Here is a 16,119-nt window from a genome sequence, read left to right as displayed (position 1 = left end):
ACCTTCTTTGTTCAAGAGTCCTAAAGTACATTTAAACAAAACATTAATAATGTTAGAGTTAATTCACTCTAGTGTGTAGAACTCTCCCAATAAAAATCAATGCACAGTTTGCTTCTATCATTTGATACTATCTCATAAATAAAAGATAAGAGGGTAATGAATTACAGTTTGTAAACACTAGAGCCAGATAATAACTGCTGCTTGCTAAAATACTACAATGGAAACTGATCCATACATACCAAGCAGAATGATACTGCAGCAATAAGCACTTAGGAGAGAACTATACATTAATAAAAATTCTCAATCTGCCTATTGAATATTAGCTCTTATTTGCATAGCTTTTGTTTAAAAGGTATTTGAAAAATTATTCTTTAAGGGGGGCTTTAAAAACCTGTCAGAAACTCACGTGTCTTCCATTCCTCAGGTGCTTTCCTATCCCTGAAAATGTTCAAAAAGTTACCTTTCTTTCAAGAGTTATTTTATGAAAAAATAAAATATTCAATACAACTATCTAAATTTAAAGTATAACCTCCTCTTCCAACCACAAAAGAGAAAGTTATAACTGGGCTTGCCACTCTGGTGTAAATAATAATAAAACTACACAAAACATATGAACCAAATATTTCAGGTACTGGATTATAAGTAGTTCAAAACCATAATTTTTGAGGAAGAACAAATGGATATTGTATATTTCCCCAGATTTGTTCCTGGGAGTGTTTTCCTGACAGCAGAGGGGGTAAGTGAAGTCCAAAACACAGCAGTGTCACTGACAGGAGATGACAGATAGTGAAGTGAAGTTTGGTGCTGCTAAGGTGGCTAGTTTTGGTTGGCCAGAGTATTGGTTCAAAGAGAGCTCATATGGTTTGTGGGAGGGTTCCTGATGGAGCCTTGGGCTGTATATAAATAAACAGACCTTCACAACAATAAATACTAAAGGGAGTTCACCAAGCAATATTCCAGATGAGGACTTAGATCTGCAAAAAGACCTATATTTATATGAGTAAATGTAAAATATTTACTATTTGTTTCTCCTATTTCAGTTTCTTTAAAAGACAAATAATTGTTTAAAGAAAAAATAATAAAGTTGTTTTCTGAGAGTTATAACAGATGTAGAATTAAAACATTTGACCACAGCACACAGGTTTAGGGTAAATGAACTGATACTATTATATTACACATATTATATTTTATGTGAAGTTATTCAATATTAATTCTAAGTATGCATTGATAAGGTAAGGATACGTATTATAATCTATACGACAACCATTAAGAAACAACAAAGGACCAAAGAACTGGTTACAAAACTAGTTAGGAAATAAAATGCATTATTAAAAGATAAGTAACTAACAAATTCCATGTAGGGGAGGAAAAAAGAGTAACAGATAATTTAGGGGGGGGGAAGCAAAGTAAAAAGTTTAAATCTAATTATATGAATAAATAGGTAAAATGTGAATGGGTCAACATTTGTATTAAAAGCTAAAGATTGTCAAATTGGAAAAACAATTATCATTCAAAGACATTTTGTCCCAGCAAGATAACACTTTAAATGTAAAAAACACAGATAAATTGAAAGTAAAAGGGAGATGTCATGAAAATGGCGGCATGAGAAGAGCCTCTGTAAAGTTCCCCTGGAATTTACAACTAATCAAACAACAATAACTCCACAAAGGACTCCCTGCACAGCAGACAGGCAAGACGAGGAGGCCCACTGCTGAATTCACCTAAAGGTGGGAGAATTGCGTAAGCCAGGGAGAAGGGAAGGGAGAAATGTGGAGATGGAGCCGAGTGGGCGCAGGACTCAGACCTAGCTCAGTGCTCCGAGCTCACTGCATCCTGGTACTACCGCAGCTGCGGGAGAGGGAAGAACTTGGACTGCTAGGGCTCTGCTTATGGCCCACAGGGCTGATGGGGCAGCATATAACACGGCTGAACCCAACACTAACAGCAGAGACCTCGGAGAAAAGATTGAGGGAAGAAGGCTGAAAACAATGGTTTAAGCCCTCACTGTTGAGCAGAGAAGGGAAGCCTTAGGCACTGAGACTAGCCGCCCCCTCCCTACCCTCCCAGAGTTTGCCCCGCCCCCCTCCCCCCTCCCCCCGCCAGTGCTAGAAGCGAAACAATAGCAGTGTCAGATCAAAAGAATAGAATATTTGCTATTCTGAGAACTGTGGACCACAGACTCAGATACACAGCCAACTAGTTCCGGCAAAGGGGAGGGAGCTGTGGAAGCAGGACCTGCTGTGGTGGTGGTCCCCGCCAGTGCTCTGGGTGACCTCTCACAACTCACCCCGCCCCTGGCCCCACCTATCTGGGCAGATCCCTGCAGGAGTAAACAGAACTGCTGAAACACATGGGCTCTGAATCTGGTGCAGGAAGAGCTTTGGAATTTCAAAAGCTCTCTGCATACCCACACGGACACGGAATTTCAAAAGCTCTCTGCATACCCACACGGACCCAGGCAAACTATTAACAGAGGAGAAGCCAGTCTCCCAGGGAATCCCCCCATTGTGTGAGAAGCTGGAATAGTGCAGAGAAAACATAGCACTACCGTGTGAGAGAGAAAAAAAAAGCTGTAGTCGGAGAGAAAATGAAACATTCTACCAACAAGTATTGGAAAACAAAAGAAAGACCTCTTCCTATCAACCTGTTGCAGAAGCCACTCCTGTAGATGTCTAGGAAAATAAATAATAAATCAGTAATTGCCATGAATCACCAAGGCAACAAGACAGCTCAGAAAGAAAGTGAAAAGTCTCCAGAAAAGGAACTTAAAGATATGGAAATATGTGACTTAAATGACAGAGAATTGAAGATTGCAGTTCTGGAAAAACTCAACGTGATGCAAGAAAACACAGAAAGGCAGTTTAATGAACTCAGAAACATAATCAAAGAACAACATGAGCATTTTATGAAAGAGATTGAAATTTAAAAAAAGAACCAAATATAGTTTCTGGAGATTAAGACTCGATAGAAGAAATTAAGAATGAAATAGCCAGTTAAGGTAATAGAGTTGACCAGATGGAGGAAAGAATCAGTGACATCAAAGATAGAAACCTGGAAATGACACGGACAGAAGAAGAAAGAGACTTGAGACTTAAAAAAAATGAAAGAACTTTCTGACTCTATCAGAAAGAACAATATAAGAATAATGGGCATACCAGAAGGAGAAGAAAGAGAGAAGGGAACAGATATTCAAATTGTCGATGAGAACTTCTCAAACTCATGGACAGAACTGGATCCTCGAATCCAAGAAGCAAATAGAACACCTAATTACCTCAATCCCAACAGGCCTTCTCCAAGGCACATTGTATTGAAGCTGCCTAAAATCAACGAGAAAAAAAGAATCCTCAAGGCAGCCAGGCGAAAGAAGACGGTAGCCTACAAAGGAAAGCCCATTAGATTATCATCAGATTTTTCAGCAGAAACTCTACAAGCCAGGAGGGAGTGGAACCAATATTCAAACTGTTGAAAGAGAGAAACTATAAGCCAAGAATAATATATCCAGCAAAGATATCCTTTAGATATGAAGGAGGAATAAAGACCTTTCCAGACATACAGAAGCTGAGGGAATTTTCTAACACACGACTTGCACTACAAGAAATACAAAAGGAGGCTATTCAACCAGAATCAAAAGTGAAATTTGTGGCAACCGAAACGTAAAAGGGGGCAGAGTAAAGGCCTGAACTGGAAAGTGGGAATGGAGAAAGTAAGCATGCTGAAGAAAATGGAATACTCTAAATATCAAACTTTCTTTTAAATAAACTTAAGGGTAACCACTCAAAAAAAATCCAGAACTGAAACATATACTGTAATAAAAGAAGAAACAGAGGGAAACATCACAGAATACCACCACACAGAAATAATAGACAACAACAAAAAGGCAAAGAAACAATGGAGACACAGCCTTACCAGAAACTAAAGATAGAATGACATGAAATCCTCACAGATCAATAATCATCCTAAATGTAAATGGACTGACCTCACCAATAAAATGCACAGAATAGCAGATTGGATCAGAAAACTAAACCCAACCACATGCTGTCTTCAAGAGACACATCTCACCTACAAGGGCAAGCATAAACTCAAAATGAAAGAGTGGAAATTGACACTCCAAGCAAATGGTACCCAGAGAAAATCAGGTGTAACCATATGATACCAGATGAAACAGACTTCAGGGTGAAAAAGCTAACAAGAGACAAAGATGGACATTTCATAATGGTAAAGGGGACTATACAACAAGAAGACATAACAGTCATCAATATTTATGCCCCAGTCAGGGAGCACCGAAATATACCAAGCAACTACTAACAGAACTAAAGGTAGAAATTGACCAAAACACAGTTATACTAGGGGACTTAAATACATCATTGACAGCTATGGATAGATCATCCAAACAGAAAATAAATAACGAAATAGCAGCCCTAAATGACACATTAGATGAAATGGACATAATTGACATATATAGAGCACTTCATCCTAAAACATCAAACTACACATTCTTTTCTAGTGTACATGGAACATTATCAAGGGTAGACCATATATTGGGACACAGAATCAGCCTCAGCAAATTTAAGAAGATTGAAGTCATACCAAGCATATTCTCTGATCACAAGGCTTTGAAATTGGATATCAACTGCAAAAAGAAAGCAGGAAAAAACACAAATATATGAAGATTAAACAACATACATTTAAAGACCGACTGGGTCAAAGAAGAAATTAGAGGAGAGGTCAAAAGATACATAGAAACAAATGACAATGAAAATACATCCTACCAAAATTTGTGGGATGCAGCGAAAGCAGTTTTAAGAGGGAAATTTATATCACTACAGGCCTATCTCAAGAAACAAGAAAAATCCTAAATAAATAACCTCATGTTACACCTTAAAGAACTAGAAAAAAAAGAACAAGTGAAATCCAAGGTAAGCAGAAGAAAGGAAATATCAAAACTCAGAGCAGAACTAAATGAAATAGAGAACAGAAAGACAATAGAAAAAAATTAATGTGACAAAGAGCTGGTTTTTTGAAAAGATTAAGAAAACTGACAAACCCTTGGCTAGACTCACTAAGATAAAAAAAAAGAGAAGATACTAATTAACAAAATCAGAAATAAAAAAGGGGAAGTTATCACGGACACCACAGAAATACAAAAGTTCATCCAAGAATACTATGAAGGACTATATGCCACCAAATTCAATAATCTAGAAGAAAGGGACAAGTTTTTAGAAACATAAAGCCTTCCAAGGCTGAACCACGAAAAACTGGAAAATCTAAACACACCGATCAGCAGTAACGAAATTCAATAAGTCATCCAAAACATTCCCCAAAGCAAAAGTCCGGGACCAGATGGCTTCACTAGTAAATTTTATTAAACCTTCAAAGAGGATCTAATACCGATCCTACTCAAACTCTTCCTAAAAATTGAAGAAGAGACAGTACTCCCTTACTCATTTTATGAGGCCTACATTACCCTGCTATCAAAACCTGGTAAAGACAACACAAAAAAAGAAAACTACAGATCAATATCTCTGATGAATACAGATGCAAAAATTTTAAACAAAATTCTAGCAAATCGAATACAACAATGCATTAAAACGATTATTCATCACGACCAAGTGGGCTTTATCCCCGTGGTACAAGGATGGTTCAACATCCACAAATCCATCAATGTGATACATCACATAAACAAAATAAAGGAGAAAAATCATATGATGATATCAATTGATGCAGAAAAAGCATTTGACAAGATACAACATCCACTTATGATTAAAACACTTAATAAAATAGGTATAGAAGGAAAATGCCTTACCATAATAAAGGCCATATATGACAAGGCCACAGCTAATCTCATAATTAATGGTGAAAAACTGAAGCCCTTTGCTCTACATTCAGGAACATGACAGGGCTGTCCCCTATCACCTCTGCTTTTCAACATAGTGTTGGAAGTCCTTGCCAGAGCAATCAGGCAAGAGAAAGAAATAAAAGGCATCCAAAATGGGAATGAAGAAATTAAATTATCACTCTTTTCAGATGACATAATGCTATGTATAGAAAACCCTAAAGACTCGACCAAAAAGCTACTAGAAACAATCAACGAATACAGTAAAGTTGCTGGTTACAAAATCAACATACAAAAGTCCATTGCATTCACACAATCTCAGAAAAACAAATACAAAAAAACAATTCATTTTGCAATTGCAGCATAAAGAATAAAATCCTTAGGAACAAACTTAACCAAAGATTTGAAGGACCTACATGCTGAAAACGATAAGACATTTTTGAAAGAAATTGAAGAAGACACAAAGAAATGGAAATACATTCCGTGTTCAAGGATTGGAAGAATCAACATAGTTAAAATGTCCATATTACCCAAAGCAATATACAGATTTAATGCAATAACCATCAAGATCCCAATGGCATTTTTTAATGAAATAGAACAAAAAATCATTGGATTTGTTTGGAACCACAAAAGACCCCGAATTCAAAGCAATCTTAAGAAAAAACAACAATACTGGAGGTATCACACTCCCTGAGTTTAGCTTGTATTACAGGGCTACAATAATCAAAACATCATGGTATTGGCAGAAAAACAGACACATAGACCAATGGAAAAGAATTGAGAACCCAGAAATAAAACCACATAAATATGGACAGATAATTTTTGACAAAGAAGCTAAAAACATACAATGGAGGAAAGACAGCCTCTTCAATAAATGGTGCTGGCAGAATTGGATAGCCACGTGCAAAACAATGAAAATGGACTACCATCTGTCACCATGTACCAAAATTAATTCTAAATGTATCAAAGACTTAAGCATAAGACCTGACACAATAAACTGCATAGAAGAAAACATAAGTACTAAACTTATAGACCTTGGGTTCAAAGAGCATTTTATGAATTTGACTCCATAGGCAATGGAAGTAAAAGCTAAAATAAATGAATGGGACTATATGAAACTTAAAAGTTTCTGCACAGCAAAAGAAACCATCCACAAAATAAAGAGGCAACAAACTGATTGGGAGAAGATTTTTGCAAACAGTGTTTCTGATAAGGGGCTAATATCCAAAACATACAAGGAACTCATGCAACTCAAAACAAAAAAACAGAGAACCCAATTGAGAAATGGGCAGAAGATCTGAGTAGACATCTTTCTAAAGGGGACATGCAAATGGCTAATAGACATATGAAAAAAGTATTAAACATCACAAATCCTCAGAGCAATGCAAATAAAAATCACAATGAGATAACACCTCACCCCAGTCAGAATGGCTATCATCAACAAGACAAATAGTAACAAGTGTTGGAGAGGCTGTGGAGAAAAAGGAACCCTCGTACACTGTTGGTGGGAATGCAGACTGGTGCAGCCGTTATGGAAAGCAGTGTGGAGGTTCCTCCAAAAATTACGAATAGAATTACCATATGACTCAGCAATCCCTCTCCTGGTTATCTACCCAAAAAATCTGAAAACATTTATCCATAAAGACAGGTGTGCTCCAATGTTCATTGCAGCTTTGTTCACGGTGCCAAGACATGGAAACAACCAAGATGTCCTTCAATAGATGAATGGATAAAGAAGTTGTGGTATATATAGACAATGGAATACTATTTGGTGGTAAGAAAAGATGATATAGGAACATTTGTGACAACATGGATGGATCTTGAGAGTATAATGCTAGGTAAAATAAGTCAGGCAGAAAAAGCAGAGAACCCTATGGTTTCACTGATATGTGGTATATAAATCAAAAACAACAAAAGAACAAGACAAACAAATGAGAAACAAAAACTCATAGACACAGACAACAGTTTAGTGGTTACCAGAGGTTAAGGGGGTTGGGGGTGAGAAATGAGGTTAAGGGGAATCAAATGGGTGGTTAGCACACAATGGGAATTATAAATGATGTAATACAGAATTGTTCACCTGAAATCTATGTAATTTTACTAACAATTGTCACCCCAATAAATAAATACATACAGACATACATACATACATACATACATACATACATACATACATACATAAAATAGTACTACAAGGGAACGAAAGTCACATTAATCTCGGATCAGGGAAGGAAAAGGGATGAACAGTCCAGGGAGCTGACACAACACTGTTCACTGAGCATTTATTGCCAAACACTGAGCAAGCTGCTGATGCAGAGCTGAAATGAAGAGCCTTTTGAAAGTGCAAAGGAAGTCTATAAAATACAGGGAGAGGTGGTGATGTATCATGAAGTGAGTTGTTAAAACTCTGACAGGAGCACAGAGAAGGAGAGAAAAGATGATGTTTCTCATCCATTAGGTTATTAGACCTTAAGGAAAAGGACAATGCTGCTATTTGCTTTCCTATCCCTGTCATAATGGGTACAGCACTAAGCAGGAAGCAGAGATCAATTAAAATCAATTAAAATGATTATAAATGAATAACAGAAACTGAGACCCACAGTCAATGGCAGAGTTTGAGACGTTCCCTAAGGCATCTTGACTTTCCCTTCTGTGAAAGTGACAAGGATTGCTAGTTAGTTATTCCTTGTTTTCTGTCTCCCCTTCTTCCACAGTAATAGAACTACAGGTTCTTAGCTGGGCAAATAGCTACCTGGAGGAAGACTACATTTCCCAGTCTCCCTAGCTAGATGTGTCCATGTGACTAGGATTTGGCCAATAAGATGCAAATAGATATGACACACACACACACAGCTTCCAGCATGTGTCCTTCCTGGTAAGGAGCATGCCCTCCTTTATCCCCTTTTCCCTTCTTGCTGGATGGCATGTAGCCACAATAGTGGAGCTGGAGCAGCCATCTCAGACCAAACCTTCAAACTGTGTGAAGACAATACAGTAGAGAATCAAGGAAGAGGGAGCCAGGGACGTGAAGCCAGAAACCAGGCTGGACCATCAGTGTTTGATGAGAAAGAGAAACGGCATTTTTACATTTTGTTTAAAGCACTGTAACTTTGGGTTCTCTGTCACAGCTGAAATTAATCCTAACAAATTCACTACTCTTTCCCTTAGACTCCCATAATAGACCTGCAAGGTAAACAGTGTCCAAACTACTGTTAGCTGAAGTTCATTAAGACCCATTTCATGGATAAGTTCAATTGGACTTGGAAAATCAAACTGAGAAAGTCATATTCTAGGCCAGTATGCAGGGGTCAAGGTAGGAAAAAGAAGAAAATATAGAAAAGAAAAAGAGGTCAGGTTAAAAATTTAATCATGACTGTGATATATTTCAAATACTTAGTAACACTGTGGGTGGGGAAAGACGGGATATTATTATCACCTATTTCTACAATATGAATTGAATAATCACATAGAAAAGCCCATAGTAGCAGACCTTGAAGTAGAAGATGAGAAAAAGTATGACATTAAGTTATATTCTAAATGAACAATGCCATTAACCATATTAACTAAACATCTAATGCTGTTTGGCAAAATCCTAGACACAAATCTAACATTTTCTTTACCTTCTTTGAGAATTTAAATATATTTAAGGTATTTATAAATCCTTTCAAGTTTCCTTTTCACATTTGAAACTATGCAAAGAATTTCTGTTGGCACATGAATATCATAATTCATCACATTAATTCTTTTATGTTAATATTCCCACAGACAGAACACTTTAGAGTAATTTAAGAAAGAACACTGGAGGTTAAGGGGGGTGGGGGGTGGGAGATGAGGGTAAGGGGGATCAAATATATGGTGATGGAAGGAGAACTGACTCTGGGTGGTGATCACAAAATGGGATTTATAGATGATGTAATACAGAATTGTACACCTGAAATCTATGTAATTTCACTAACAATTGTCACCCCAATAAATTTTTAAAAAATCTTAAAAAAAAGAAAGTAAAAGAATGCAGAAAGTTATCCCATACAAACAACAAGTATAATAAAAATAAATAAATAAAAAATAGCCTTCAAAAAAAGGGGTATTACAAATATAAAATCATGAAAGGGAAATATTATTGATTAGAAATAGTTCAATTCATCAGGAAGACAAAACAATCCTATATGTGTATGCCTGTAATAACAGAGTTTTAATATATATAAAACAAAAATGGCCAGATTAAAGTGAGAAATAGATAATTCCTTAAAAGTAGAGATTTTAACTTTTACTCAACATTTATAAAACAGCTAATTCCTCATATAATCAGTAAATACGTAAATTATTTTGATAATTGACATATATATATATAATATTATGCTCAACAATTGAAATATTCACCAAAATATTCACCATATTAGACAATAACATAAACCTCAACAATTTACAAAAGATTGAATTTTACGGAGCATGTTTTCTGATGACATATCACTAAGTTAAAATTAATAAAAACAAGAAATCGGACAAGGCTCAACTATTTGGGAATGAAACAGTGCAATTCTAATTAAACCTTGAGTCAAAAAAGAAAACCCAAAGGAAATTTTTTTAAAGCACAGAAAATTTGGTAGGATACCTGTGAAGCAGCAATTTAAAGAGAGCAACAGGAAGTATTAGGTATTGCTGTTGGGAGTATAAAATGATATAATTATTTTTGAGTTGAGTAACTGGCACTTTCTTATGAAGTATATGAGTCAGCAATCCCACAACTAAATTTTAACCAAGATAAATAAAAACATATGTACTCAAACAAAATTATACAATAATGCTTACAGCAGTTTATTCATAATAACGCCCAACTATAAACAACCCAAATGTCCATCTGCAGGAGGATGAATAAACAACTTGCAGTATATTCATGAAATGTTTATAAAAAAGGAGCCAAATTGATGATGAAGCAGTATGCATTCTAAAAACAATATGTTGAAGGAAAAAATCTACATGCAGAAGAATACACAATATGTGATTCCATTTATATAACATTCTAGGACAGGGAAAACTATTCTATTCTATGGTGATAAGAATTAAAACAGAATTGTCTGTGATGGTGGAGATTGATTAAAAAAAGGCTCAAGGGAACTTCCTGGGTTCCTTGAGAAATTTCCTGTCTTGATTGGGGGTGTGGGCATGCAGGTGCCTATATTTACTAAAATTCATTATATTAGGTCCTAAGAACTTTGTATTTCACTGACTGTAAAGTTTTTGCCTCAATTTAAATAAATGAACATACATAAATAATCAAAGTCAAAGGAGGGCCTTGGATGGTAGCTATTTTAAATATAGTATTTTTCCAAATTTGTCATTCCCCTTAAATGTTGTTTTCTAAAGGTTATTCTTTTTTTTTTAAAGGTTTGGATGTTTCTTATGTCAACACCGTCTAACTCTATAGACAAGAATGCTTATAGATTAAGGATAAAATATAAAGTATAGTGGTTTGAGAGCAATCAAAAACAGGCAGATGCTAGGGAGGAAACAATCTTTTACAGAAAAGAAGCAAATGAGGTGAGTGGCTCATTTAAGCAGGTCTCCCCCACTTCTCCAAGAGTACTGCCCCATTTGAGGTGTCAACATAAGAACATCCAAACCTGTGGAGAATCTTTATAAAAATTTGTTTGAGCCAAACAGAGGATACACCTGAAAGCAAGATCTCCACAGAGTAAGAAAAATGCTTCCAAGAAATGACAGTTTGCTGCTGCTTTTATGCATTTGGAATTAAGGAAGGAATGTAAGGAAGATTACATGAAGGTAGGAGAAAACAAGATGGGAATTGGATTACTGGTTAATAAGATGATGTGCTCTCTTAAAGGTGGTCTGAAAAGAGGCATTTCAAAGGTGTGTTAACCTAGATGCATAGAAACAATGGACAGGGCTGCTTGAGGCAAAGATAAGCCTTTTATGGGAAGTTATCTGTCTGGGGTGTGACTACCTACCATTACCTGCCCATTTAGGAATATATGATCAGATCACTAGGTGAGGTTACTTTCTGTAGAAGCCCTTTTTTGTCCACAGGGGAGCTCAAATGCAAAGTGGCAGTTTTACTAGTCAGAGTTTGGGGCTACGAGAAAAGCTAAAAATCAAGAGGGAAAATTCTGGAAAGGAAGGAACCATAGGGATGTCCCCTACAGATTCTCAAATTCTTGGTGACTGCTAAACTATGCATGGGCAGTTTAAACTGTGAGGCTTTAAGGAACCCAGGAAGAAACAGCAGCTGGGAGACAGAGATTTCCCTTGTTGTCTGGTGCCGAGGAAACAGTTTGGAATTCAAGTTCCACCAAGTTAGAGGGGCTTGGTAATTTCCTATGGTTGTCCTCTGAAACTCCAGAAGGGCCTCACCTTGTGACTAAAGCCAAGGCTAAGGGCCACACCCTAAGACGAAAGGCAAAACCCAAACAACCCCACCCTAGTGAAGCCTAAAACCAAGCCTCTAGAGCAGGGGTGTTCAAACTTTTTTCAACGTTTTTTACCAAGGGCCATGTGTGGTAAAATACACAAACAGCCAGGCCACTCACTCGAGGTGAAGTACGCATTGCCTCACCTGGTTTATTTAAGTAAACTAAATATATTTTTGGAATTAGCTGCGGGCCAAGTAAAAGTGGATTGTGGGCCGCAGTTGGCCCACGGGCTGCAGTTTGGACACCCCTGCTCTAGAGGATCAAGGTGATCCAGTAATTTAACTGCCTGCCAGAACAAAACTCAACATGCTTTTTTAGGAAGATAAAGCCAGACTCCCTGTAATGTGACATCCACAAGGCTCCATATACAATAGCACACAATTAAAAAACAAACAAACAAACAAACAAACAAACAAACAAAAAATCCAGGGCAGCCAGATGGCTCAGTTGATTAGAGCATGAGCTCTCAACAGCAAGGTTGCAGGTTCAATTCCCACATGGGATGGAGGGCTACACCTCCTCCAACTAAAGATTGAAAACGGTGACTGGACTTGGAGCTGAGGTGCGCCTTCCACAACTAGATTGAAGGACAATGACTTGGAGCTGATGGGCCCTAGAGAAACACACTGTTCCCCAATATTCCCCAATAAAACTCATAAAAAAATACAGAAAACCTCCAAACTCCTTATAACATTATCTACAATGTCCAGTACATAATAAAAATTACTGGACATGCATGCATGCGGGGTGTCGGGGAAAGTGACCCATAACCAAGAGAAAAAATAGTTACTACTGCGTTTCCCCAAAAATAAGACTTAGCCAGCCAATCAAGTCTAATGCGTCTATTGGAGCAAAAATTAATATAAGACCCGGTCTTACTATACTATAGGACCGGGTTTTAATATGATATATGATATGATATGCTATGATATGCTATGATATGCTATGATATGATATGATACGATATATGACATGACATGACATGACATGATATGATATGATACGATATGATATGATATGATACCGGGTCTTATATTAATTTTTGCTCCAATAGATGCTTTAGAGCTAACAGTCCAGCTAGATCTTATTTTCTGGAAAACAGGGTAGATGCAGACTTACAGACAACCCAGATGTTGAACAAAATATCAACTAATAATAAATGCGATGGAGAAAATTACAATAAAGTGATATACTAGAGAGTAACTGTGGGGTGACTTTAGAATAGGAGGTCACGGAAAGCCTCTCTAAAGATGTGACTTCTTTTGAAATATGAAAAGCCAAGCAGAGGAAACAGTGCCAAGACTCTGAGGCAGAAAAGAGTCATGCCTGTTCACTGAAGGGTAAGGAGGTCAATGTGACCTGAGCAAGGGGGAATAGTGTGATCTGATATCAGACTGGTAGGCAGCACCAGACCATGTAGGATTCTGAGGCTCGTAGTAAAGACTGAGTTTTAGCTGAAGAGTGCTGAATTGCCTTGGAAGGATTTTAAGCAGGACAGAGATTTATCCGATTTAGATTGTTTTTCCTTCTACTACGAGTGAGGTTTTCATTTCAAATATTTAAAAGCCAATTGCATTTCATTTTTTTAGCTGTTATACGTATCTTTCACTCATTTTCTACGGCAGTGTTGCTATTTTTCTTATAACTTACATTTTTTGTAGACGTTCTTTTTATATTAGGGACTTAACTATTTGCCTCTGATAAGTTACATGTATTTTTATCATTTGAATTTGACTTCAATTATGGCATTTTTCTTGCCATGAAAAAATTATGTCATTGAATTGCCAACTTAAAAACATCTAAACTACAGAGAATTTTTATAAGAATTTATTTGAGCCAAACTGAGGACAGCACCAGTAAGGAAGATCTCAGATTTTCCACCTAAACGATTACTCTTATTTTAATTAATCTCTCTCAATAATATTAGCTTTGGGTTTTTTGTGTACTGTTTCAGTTTTGTACCTATACAAAGAAGATCCTTTTTATTTCCCTTCTTATTAGAGGTGTTGAAGCACACTACACATTTTAGATGAGATATGTGGGCCATGCTGTAGTAAAAATCTAACCCATACTTTTCATTGGTTTAATAAACAAGATTTATTTTACAGACTATACATCCCACACAAGTCAAACAGGGGTGGGAGTTGGGGATTGTGGTCACATAGACATTCAAGGGCCCAGGCTGATAAAAGGTGTACAGACTTGTGAAGGTGTCCTATAAGCACATGGCTTCCAGAGTCACACAAGGGAAGGGAGAGTATATGGATCTCATAACTTGGTCCAGAGATAACACATGCTATTTCTATTCATAGCTCATACATTACAATTAGCTATATAGCCCTAACATAAGTGACATTGAGAAATCTAGAGGACGTGAAAATTTGTTGAGTATACTATCTCTAACACAATTATGAAAGCTAATTCAACTTCTATGACAATTATTGAGTAAGAATCAATGAGACCATCACAGCATCATATCTAGGTATTGTGTGACAGAATTATGATAGAGCTGAAAACTAGAGCAGAGTGTAATCTGAGACTTTTTCTAAATTTTACAAAGACACTCTTAAAAGGATAAGCTTTCGCCTTTTTGTTATTTTTTTAAAATTTGTAATATATTTTTTATCTATTCAAAATAAGTTTGAAAATACCCTTACCAAGATATAGTACTTTAATCTGAACATAACTTACATATAAAGATAGCATAATGCTTCCTATGGTACTCTGTAGATGATTCATAAGCTTTATGACGGCCTACAAGGACCTGACTTATTATGACCCTTGTCTCCTCCATCCAGATCCATCCTGTGGCTTCTGTCAACACTCATTGTGCTTCAGCAGCACTTTTCATATCACGAAAAATTTCTCTCTGAGTCTCTAAGGAATGATTCTTTCCAATGCTTAACCCTACATTTTCATACTCGTCCCTCACTTATCACCTGTTAAGGTAAAGAAGAACAGTATTACTCTATACCTTCACTAATATGCTATCTTAAAAGCAGCACCCATTTTTGTCCGGTTTTGTTCTCATGCATTGGCACGTATAGGGCATATGTAGGCTCATGAATGAATAGGTCTATGCAAAAGAAATGACTCTGAAATAATGAGGTACAATCAAAGAGTCAACTCCAGAATTTATCTCAATAGCAATATCAGTATACAATTGTATAGTAATTTAGAAACTAAAAATAAAACTCACTACATCGATTACTATACTAGATTTTTATAATATGTTTTTAAAGTAGGTAGATAAGCATCATTTTTTTTCCATTTTATTTTACCTTATTTTTTGCCTTTTATTGCTATTTTCTTGATAAGCAATAGGCTTTTTATAAAGGTCTACATCAATATTTTTCATTAAATTTATTGGGGTGACATTTGTTAATAACATTACATAAGTTTCATGTGTACATCTTTATAATATGACATCTGTATACTCTATTGTATGCCCACCACCCAAAGTCTGTTCTCCTTTTGTCATCCTATCTTTGACTCCCTTTACCTCTTTGGCCTTTCCCCACCACCCTTCCCCTCTGATAACCATCATTCTGTTGTCTGTATCTAAGAGTTTATTTGTTTGCTTTGCTTGTTTGTTGCTTTTTGTTTTATGTCCCACATATGAGTGAAATCATACCATTCTTGTCCTTTTTCCACCTGACTTATTTTACTTAGCATAATGCTCTCAAGATCCATCCATGCTGTTGCAAATGGCACTATTTAATTTCATTTTTTTTTATAGCTAAGTAGCATTCCATTGTATATATGTACTGCCTTTTCTTTAGCCAATCATTCATTGAAGGGCACTTAGGCTGTTTCCATGTCTTGGCTATTGCGAATAATGCTTCAATGAACACAGAA

The 16,119-nt window shown here is 36.4% G+C and overlaps 1 protein-coding gene across 32 annotated transcripts in view; it reads right to left on the bottom strand.

Annotated features, from left to right (window-relative positions):
* Positions 1-16,119, bottom strand: part of PTPRD (protein tyrosine phosphatase receptor type D) — a 2,053,994-nt gene that overhangs the window by 1,049,950 nt on the left and 987,925 nt on the right. Inside the window, exon 8 of one of the 32 annotated variants that reach the window (XM_081066973.1) lies at positions 407-438. The exons of the other annotated variants lie outside the window; for them this stretch is intronic. The gene's annotated coding sequence lies outside the window, so the exon portion shown is untranslated. The remainder of the gene's footprint in view (positions 1-406; positions 439-16,119) is intronic. 32 annotated transcript variants of the gene reach the window in all.

The sequence above is a fragment of the Rhinolophus hipposideros genome, assembly GCF_964194185.1.
Source record: "Rhinolophus hipposideros genome assembly, chromosome: 11".
NCBI classification, from domain to species: Eukaryota; Metazoa; Chordata; class Mammalia; order Chiroptera; family Rhinolophidae; genus Rhinolophus; species Rhinolophus hipposideros.
This window is presented reverse-complemented; position numbering and strand designations above follow the sequence as displayed.